This window comes from Peromyscus eremicus, chromosome 8a, assembly GCF_949786415.1.
Source record: "Peromyscus eremicus chromosome 8a, PerEre_H2_v1, whole genome shotgun sequence".
Taxonomy (NCBI): domain Eukaryota; kingdom Metazoa; phylum Chordata; class Mammalia; order Rodentia; family Cricetidae; genus Peromyscus; species Peromyscus eremicus.
In genome coordinates this window covers 15727836-15735184 of record NC_081423.1, presented here as the reverse complement: position 1 = coordinate 15735184, position 7349 = coordinate 15727836, and the positions used below count along the sequence as shown (strand labels likewise).

General features: G+C 50.9%; 1 long non-coding RNA gene across 1 annotated transcript; it reads left to right on the top strand.

The window, feature by feature from the left end:
- The first annotated feature begins 811 nt into the window (after positions 1 to 811).
- Positions 812 to 5163, top strand: LOC131915900 (uncharacterized). Its single transcript, XR_009380465.1, has 2 exons — positions 812 to 1117; positions 5004 to 5163. It is a non-coding gene; the product is annotated as an uncharacterized LOC131915900 (long non-coding RNA).
- Positions 5164 to 7349: the final 2186 nt, after the last annotated feature.

Sequence of the window (7349 nt, the reverse complement as noted above, 5' to 3'; positions counted from 1 at the left end):
ACAGATAATGCCTGGAGCTGGAGCAGCAACTGTGAACCATGAGGTAACATTGGGAATGACAGCAGGACAGTAAGACAGAAAGACTCTGAATGGGTCACGGTGAACTGTGGGAAGGAGTGAGTCTCCACAGTTTCTTATATGGCATGACACTTCCTGAAACAATCTCTTCAAGGATGTTTGTGGATATACAGCCCGGGACAGAGGCAGATCGGTTTCCTGACCAGGGTAATAAAGATAATGCCTTTCTCTTTAATCCCAGAATTTGGGATGCAGAGTTAAGAAGGCAGCCTGGGCTACATAGTAAGATTCTATTCCAAAAACAAAACAAAACAGATCTGGAGTTCTCCAGTGTAAGTTAGGATAGATTTGCTTCCTTAAATTAAGAGCCCAGTAGAGTAGCTCACCCTTATATGCAGGGGCTGAGATCAGACTAGTCCTACCTTCATCTACAGATGTTGCATTCCATGCCCCCCATCATGGTATGTGAAGCTGTGGAGTGTATAAGTACTATATGACTAAATTTAAAAAATGATTCTATTTATGTGTGTGTGTGTGTGTGTGTGTGTGTGTGTGTGTGTGTGTGTGAGAGAGAGAGAGAGAGAGAGAGAGAGAGAGAGAGAGAGAGAGAGAATGTGGGTACCTGTGGAGGCCAGAGGAATGTGTGGGATCCCCTGTGAACCTCTCAATGTGGGTTCTGGGGCAAAACTCCAAGCCTCATGATTGAGCAGCAAGTGCTCTTAACCACAGAATCGTCTCCCTAGCTCTGAACTGTGTCTTTCTTAGGCACCTAAGTGTCTAAGTGTAAGTGTCCACCTTTCCACTTACAGGAAACCCAGGATAGTGTCTCTGGCATGTGTGAATGGACAGCAGCATCGCTGAGCCCAGTTTAGGATGCTCTTAACACCAGTCTGGGGACACTACAGGAGTACACCCGAACCATGCAGGAAAGCACGTGGAAGACTGGAGAGGTGGGAGGTTCGAAAGAGTCTACCGAGAACCAGCAAACAGAAATCAAGTCCCACCCAGATAAGGCATCGGGCTTCCGGGAAGGCAGATAAGCCTTTTCACAGGAGCTCACTGACACCCCATCTCTTTTTTGAGGACTAAGTTTTGAAATGTGAGTTGTTTCTCCTTGGGACTGGTTATGGGGAGGATGTGACAACTCACTCAGTCTGCTCATTGACATGTGGAACCCTGCGGCATGACCACAGCACGCTAAGGTCGCAGCTGGGGCTTGTTATGGTTAGTGTTTAGATGAGATAACTGTGCTGCTCAGAGGCAACATCAGCCTCCGTCTGCACGCAGCCTGAGACAACGGCAGCCTTGTTCTGACGCCGCAATCACTTAGCACAGCGGTCCTCCGACTCCGAGAACGGCATCCGCAGCCATGGCAGCTACAGAGCTGCTAGCTGGTGGATGGCGTACACAGTGGGGATGCCCTGGACTGATGCAGCTGCAGACCAGGGGTCCATTTGGTACCTCGGCTCCAGCACAGACTAAGCAGCATCCACCTGGCCCTCTGCACTGGCCCCATGGAGACTGAGTTCTAGAGAACCGGTACAAAATCGGAGCATGTGTCCTGTGCTGTGCTGTGAGTGGTCAAGTCCTTTGCTGTGTAGAGGACAGAGGTAGAGTCCTTGTCATTAGTCCTAGTGAGCCCCCTTTGTAAGCTGGTGACATAAAATTTAACTCAACAAACATGTCTAGTCTCAGCTTTGCAGTTTAATGAGTGCTGACAAATTTTTACAGTTTTACGTATTTTTAAGATATCTTTTTATTTTATTTTGGATTTTTTTTTTTTTTTTTTTTGAGACAGGGTTTCTGTGTGTAACCCTGGCTGTCCTGGAACTCACTCTGTAGACCAGGCTGGCCTCAAACTCAGAGATCTGCCTGCCTCTGCCTCCTGAGTGTTGGGATTAAAGGCGTGCACCACCACACCTGGGTTTATTACTTTTAATAAAATTGGCTCATAACTGTGTATGTGTTTGTGTGTGGGTGTGTATAGGAAAGTGCAGGTGTCCACAGGTGTCACATCTCACTGGATGTGGAGTCACAGGAGTCCTGAGCCTCCTGATGTGGATGTGGGAGCAGAACTCTGGTCCTTTGCAAGAGCAGTAAGTGCTCTTAGCCACTGAGATATCTTTCCAGGCCTTGGTTTTACATATTTTTGAAGTCTGAAAAATACAGATTGTATTATTCCTGCCAACATGTTTTAAATACAGGATACACACACACACACACACACACACACACACACACACACACACACATTTCCTGTACCCTTCCCTCCCACCTTAGCCAACCAGTGTTTTCTAGAGTTCTGTTAAGGCAATAACTTTCGCCTCACTCTTCCCACCACAGTTGACTGTTTAGTCAATGCAACTGTTGAGTTTATCCACTTTGTATGAGTAGATCTTTAAAAATAATTCCATGGACTTAGTTTTTAGAGTGCTTTTAGGTTCAGATTAAAACTGAAGAGGGTGCAGAGAGTTCCCATCTGTCCCAAGGTCCAAAGAGGCTGCCACCATCTCCATCTGGCAGAGTGGTGAATCTACTGGGGGGCCGAGAGCCAGTGGCCACAGCTCATGTTAGTGTCCACTTCTGTGAACTGGGACGAATGTACAATAGACACACATCCTCTCTCCGGGCTCCTAGGTGACTTCCTTCCAGGGCTATCCCCTTCTGCCTTGTCCTTCTCAGAGTCCAGGTTGCCCCAGGGAGTATAAGGGCTCTGGCTCCAGCTCCAGAGGGTGGTCACAGGAAAAGCTGTAGCCCCTCCAGTGGCAGAGCCCCTGCTGACCAGGGACAGCACAAGGTGACCTGGAGCCCCAGAGTCACTGCTCTGGGCAGCCTGGGGTAAATAGTGAGACTCTGTCTCAAAATAAAGTGTAAAAAGAGGGTTGGGGACATAGGTTAGTGGTATAACGCATGCTTAGCATACTTGAGGTTCTAGGTTCAATCCTGAATGCCAGAAAAACAACAGGCCATGGGATTGGCGAGATGTCTCAGCAGTTAAGAACACTGACTGTTCTTGCAGAAGATATGGGACAGATGCCCAGCAACCACCTCAGGTAGTTCACAACTGCCTGTACTTGAGCTCCAGAAGATACAATGCCTTCTCCTGGCATCCGAGGACACCTACACGCGTACAGTCTACATAAACTCACACAGGCACTCACATAGACACAGAAAAAGTAAGTTAATTCAAAAGGCCATCTCCTCGAAGGCCAGGTGGAAACTGGGGAGGAACAAGAGTGGAGACACGGCCTTGGGAATGTAGACAGGAGAGTCGGGATCCGAGACACTCGGCGTGGGTGTGCATCTGTGCTGTTATGTATGTATGGAAGCGTGTTAAGGTCTGTGGCAGTGCGGCTGGGAAAGGAGGGTAAGGCTGCCCTGTGACTGTCCAGGCGTGAACTAGTGTGACTGTGTCGGGCTCTCCTGGGTGGAGAGAAGGGCGTGTCCAGGTCTGAGGAAGCTGAGTGGTGCTGACCTCCGTGGGTACCCAGCCACCTAGTCCAGCAGCACTCTTTTTCATTTAAGGTGCTGGTTGGGGACAGGCACCTCGTTAGGTTCAGAGCATCTGGGGCCCAACTGGACAGGCCTTCTAGGGGGCAGTGGAGCTATTTTTAGTGGCCTGGGCTGACTCCCAAATCCTGACGACTATTTCTGGCATCAAAAGATTGCCCTGAAGGATGTGGAAAATTTTTGTATGTTAAGAACGTCTGGTCTTCCTGTGGCTAAGCAAGGACATGGTGCAGAGACCAGGATCAAAGACCCAAGGGCTTCTGGGAGAAACCATAGCCTTGAGCATAAAACTGGGGCTTTACCAGATCAGTTTGGTGATGGAAACCATCTCTTGAGTGTGCCAGGACTGTCCCGGGTTTAGTACCAAATATCCACATCCAGGAAGCCCTGTAGGGTTGGCTGGTCACCCTGGCTCTCTTCAGTCCCTCTGGGTCTTAGAAGTTACTTTAGAAAAGCAAAGATTGAACTGTGTGCTTTCGCCAATGTTCACAACAACTGGTGTAGTAGGTGCTGTTACAGTCCCCATCTCACAAGGAAACTGAGGGGAAAAGGGGGCTACAGCTTCCCCATGGCTGTCCAGTGGGAGAGCTTGCAGCTTGTGGGGCTGTTCCGGCACTGGGCCACTTTTTGCTCTGTGAAAAAATAATGCCCTCCATCCTTGGTAAGTCTGAATTCAGTCACTTTGTACCAAGGCCAACTACCTATTTGACCGGCTTGTCGCTAAGAGATGTCATGCCTGCATCTTTGGGGATAGCGAGCGAGCATCTGGCCGTGAGATTCAACCCCTGCAGTTGTCCTGAGGTGGCCCCATCAGGTGGCTTTCAGACTCCTTAGCTGCTGAGGGCAAGCCGGGGCAGGCGGTCCCCCAAGCCCAGCGCCCCCTATTGGCCCCGGGCAGTGGCGATTCAGCAGCAGGAAGTGCAGCCCAGCGCTGGAACGCGGTTCCTCCCGAGGGCCCGGCCTCAAGCAGGAAGGCGCCTCTAGTTCCCATCGGCCTTGGGTCGGAAGCCGCAGAACAATGGTCACCAGCCCCGCAGTGGGGGCTGCGTTGAGGGACTGTGGCCGGGATGAGGGTGGAGTCCAGGACAGAGATCTGTGGCCCTGGTCTGTGCGTTGGAACGCTTGTGCCTAGGCTTCTGCTCAGACACAAGAGTGTGCCACCAAATAAAGGGGGATCCTAAGTTACTGTGCCTCTTCAGTTGTGTGAACAGTGCTTACACGCAACCGGATGGCGAGCGAGGGGAGTTCTGTTAGACTCTGTCCTGCTTAGAAATGTGAAAGGATGGATAAGTACAAGGCCCATTGTTCTACTAATCCATGACTTGAAGGGAACATTGGGCGGCCATCTCACACCATAGAAAACTACAGCAGCAGGTCACCCGAGCCTTGGCTGAGAGAACAAGATACTACTCACAAAGTGGGGGTTTGTCATATCACACCTGAATCCACCAGACCCTTCTATTTCCCATCACTAGGCAGGAGCCACCAGACAAAGGACCTTGGCAAATGACACCACCAAGATGTGCCGCTGTCATGAGACATCAGATGTGGGACTACAGGAAGGTCACTGCAAGGGACCCGATTAGGACTCCGATAGAAACAAACTCAATAAATGAAAGCATTAAGAAACCTGAATGGAGCCTCAGGAATCCCCTGTGTGGAGTCAGTCACTGGGGTTCCCGGGTGGGATTCTTGGAGTCCAGCAGTTTGGAGACTCCTGACTCAGGGTAGGAGAGGACCGGCCTTGGTAATGCCTCCTGCAGCCTCTTAGGTGGTCCTGACAGGTGTGTCCTTGTCACATCAGGCAATGTAGACACTGGGACAGAGGCAGGGTGTCTTTTTGCACTGAGGGTAATCTTTTTTTAGTGTGTGCATCTTTTGGGTAGCCCTCCAGGATCTGACCTTTAATTCGGCCTGCCCAGAACCCAGTGTTTAAAATTAGAGCTCTTGGCCAAGGCCGCTGGATTCTGCTGCCTGGGAAACAGCATAAACAGTATGCACCTGCTGTGGGGACAGCAAATGTGTCCCTGATCCAGAGCGTCTGGGCGCTGCTGGCCCCTGCTCTTGCTGGGGCTCAGCGGTGCTGGCCCTGCTGCTTCTGATGGGCTCGGCCCCACCTGCCACGTTTCAGTGTGGATTCTCACACGAGTATGTAGGTGCCCGTGAGGGAGTTTCTTCCGGCCCAGTGTCACAGGGAATTGGTTGGAGCCGGTCCTGGGAGCATGGACACCAAGAATTCACAGCCAGTCAGGAGACACCTTGGCCTGGGCTCTTGGTACAAGTGCGGATGTGAACACCACTGGATGTTAGGGAGAGCAACGAGGATTCCTGATGTCCAGGGAAGTGAATGAAGTTCTTTAAGCCTGTGCTATGCTAGGCATTTCCTATTACCTCAGTGCTAGGGGGCGGGGACTTGTTCTCATCTTAGTACGGAGGATCAGAGAGGTTAAGTTGCTTCCTGAGGTGCATAGCTGGTAGTTGCAAAACTAAGATTTGAGCCGAGTGAGTCGGAGCCCGAAGCCTGTGTCCTCGGAGCTCCAGCACCCAGTACGAGCTCTGATGCTCTGGACGGTCCTGTGGCCTCTTCTAGAGGTGCCACTCCCACCCGCAGTGTGTGAGGTTACTGTGGCATCGGCTGAGAGTCCGCTCCACTCTTGCCCACATCACTGCTCTCCACAGCAGGGCACTAAAGCAGTTCGTTGGTTGATACAATTTTTCTTCCATTCACTTATTACAAAGTTACCCCAAGATGCTGGTGATGTCAGAGTTGAGAGTCTGTTTTGTGCCTCTGTGTGGCTCTCAGTCACTGTGACTTAGAGGCACCTGTGGTTCAGGCTGACAGGGCTGGCTGCTGGCCTGAGACTCAGAGAAGACTTCTCAGAGGAGGAGGCAGCTGGGCAGAGCCCAACAGACTCAGTAAGAGTTTACTAGGTAGGGGTTAGAGGGGAGGAAGAATTTTAAGGAGGGGCCTTCCCAGCAGAGAGAAGAGCCTGCTGAGACATAGGTAAGGTCTCCAGGAACTGCAGGGGTCCCTTAAGATGGATATAAGGAGCTTGGGGAATATGAGGATTGGTTGGTGGCTCTCAAACCCACAATACACACACCAGTGTACAGCAGAAAGGATGGATGGGGCTTGGGGGCCTGTCTGTAGGGACATTCTGACTGGCTGAGTGACCTTGTCAGACAAAAGGGTTGTGATAAGATCTAACAGAAGGGTCCCTGCCAAGGACAAATATGGATCCCTGGACACTATACTTCCCCACTCTGAGCAAGTCAGGCTTAGCCAGTCTGCCTAGAAGAGCTTGCTGGGTGTGCATGGGGCATGAAGCAGATGGGTGCGGACACACCAGCCTGGCTAGTTGGCTTCCCACAGGCTAGTTGGGTGAGGCAGGGTCATGGAGATGGGCATTGAGTACCTCTTGCTAGTCTGTATCTGGCCACCATCCCCCTTATCCCCTTGAACTTTTGGGATGCGCTACAGGTAGAACCCCAGGCCCGGTTTCAGGCAAGAAGGCCACAAGCTCACTCGTTTGAGTGGCTGCAGAAGTCAGTGTTCTCTCTATGCGATATTTTGTAGCCAGCTCCTCAGAATGAGGAGATGGGGTCCAGTCTTACTGCCCCATTGGCTTAAGCACCTTCTATGTGTGAAGTAAAGGCGATACCTAGGGAAAGGTCCTTCTGGTCAACCTTGCACTGGATATTCTGATGGTTACCAATTCAGGCCTCTGCACTTTCCCCCCAATACTGTTCCTTCTGTTCAGATGTTCTAATTTTTGTCTGTCTACCTGGAAAACTCCTATGCATCCACTAAAACCCAGAGT